Below are 1,910 nucleotides of genomic sequence, written 5' to 3'. Positions count from 1 at the left end.
TGGCTGCTGGGCTGTCTCCCAGTCCTTCTACCAGTTAATTCAGTTAATCTGCCCTGCCTCCACGGGGCTTGCATGAGCTTCTGCTCTTCAGTGTCCCCTCTCTGGAGTGACTAAACCTCTGGCTCAACTCGGGTTTTAACTTCCAGATTTCCTCCTGGAACCAATAAGAACCAGTACCGCTCCCACGTTTCCCCGCCACCAGCGGTACAGGAGGCAATCAGTGACAGACACCTGGAATCTGGGCAGCGTGTGCAGCCCTGTTCTTTTAATTTGCCTTTCACATACAGGTTTTTCTCCTTCCGACAGGTGTCAGGTGAAGCTCTCCTAATCGGAACAGGCACTGAGGTGTACGTTACAATACGCAACCAAATGTACGTTTACATACGCAAATCCAATGCTCCATTCAGATACCCAACCGAGCTCTGAGCAAGTTAGCAGTACAGTCACATTAGCATGGTTTCCAACACATGCTATTATAGCCTGCTTCTCAACAGATTCAAGAGAAACACCATCCTAATGCAGCTGTACTGCTTCTTGTTCCCAAGCTAGCTATCAGTGAGCGCTATACAGCATTGCACTGGCGGATGTCAACATAGCCTGAGCCTAGTTGGATTTGTTGGACCTGAGAATGATGTGGTTTAATAAATAAACTAAAAAATATGTTCTTGGTGTTGTAGATTAAACATAGGGACTTTTAGAATTATAATGCTGAGTGTCCCAAGGGGACGAAGGAAAACGGGTGGGAGACCCCTCCCATGGTGTGGGTTGAGGCAGGGACAGCCCACCATAACAAGAAGAAAAGCCCTGAGAACAAGGCAAACTTACCTTTCATAGATGCAGCCGGGCCGGACGAGCCGCAGAGGGGCGGAACGCGTGAGTGGGGTGGGCTGAGGCCCCTCCCTGGAATTTCAGTTGTTTTACTTTTGATTCGTTCTAAGCCCCAGAGTGAGGGAAAAGGCCACAAGCAACGCTCAGAAGGCAGAGTGAGCCAGGACTGGTTCGGGGACCCCAGCACTCAAAGGGACCCAACACACCACCAAGGTACACCCAAACATAGTAGAAAACTGGGACCGGAGCAACGGAGAGGGGATGGGAGGCAACGCCAGAGGATGACCGAGCTGACCATCGATTGGCTGTCCCAAGAGGCTGGCACATGGCTGCGGCGTAGGGAAGGTGGAGCCCCAGGAGCGTCTGCTAGTGACAATACCTGGCACAGGCAGGTGGTGCAGGCGAGTATCCGGGTATCTCTTGGTGACAGCACGACCCAGCATCGCGGCAGCAGGAGCAGCCTCTGCGGCAGACCCTGGGTGCCCGCTCCAGGGCCGTCAGAGAGAGACTCTGCGAAGCCAGGCGGGTACACTGAGATTCAAGATAATCATTACCACAGACTCTGTAAATGAAATTCATTTTGCTGCAACTTTGTTCATCTCCCAGCAGCTGAACACATCACAGAAACCAGCCGCACACTTCTGCAGCACGGAGCAAAGAGGCCTCAGGCCCAGTGTTGAAATGATCGTGGAGCCTGAACTTGGCTTGCAGCAAGAGGCTTTCTTCTCTTGCATCAGGTGTATTGTAGGAGCAGCGGATGGGAGAGGTGACAGTTACACGGCTGGTAGACCTGTTGTGTGGGTAAGTGCAGGAGTTTAATTATACAGGCCGCCAATCCTTTTTTTTCACTAGGGGAGTTTCTTTCGCTAAAGCAAGTAAAAAAACCTAATCGGAAAGGCCCGCGTCTGCACGGATGCTGGACACGGAGCGCTCCCTGCAGAACCGAGCCCGCGGGAGCTGCGCGGGCGGCGGGGCAGGTCGCCCCGCCCGGGTCACGGCGGCCGCGGGCCCTGGCGCCGCCCCCGATGTGTGCCCCCCCGCAGAGCCGGCGCTCCAGATGCGACGCCCCTCCCCCTTGGCCA

This window comes from Alligator sinensis, unplaced genomic scaffold (assembly GCF_000455745.1).
Source record: "Alligator sinensis unplaced genomic scaffold, ASM45574v1 scaffold115_1, whole genome shotgun sequence".
Taxonomy (NCBI): domain Eukaryota; kingdom Metazoa; phylum Chordata; order Crocodylia; family Alligatoridae; genus Alligator; species Alligator sinensis.
This window is presented reverse-complemented; position numbering follows the sequence as displayed.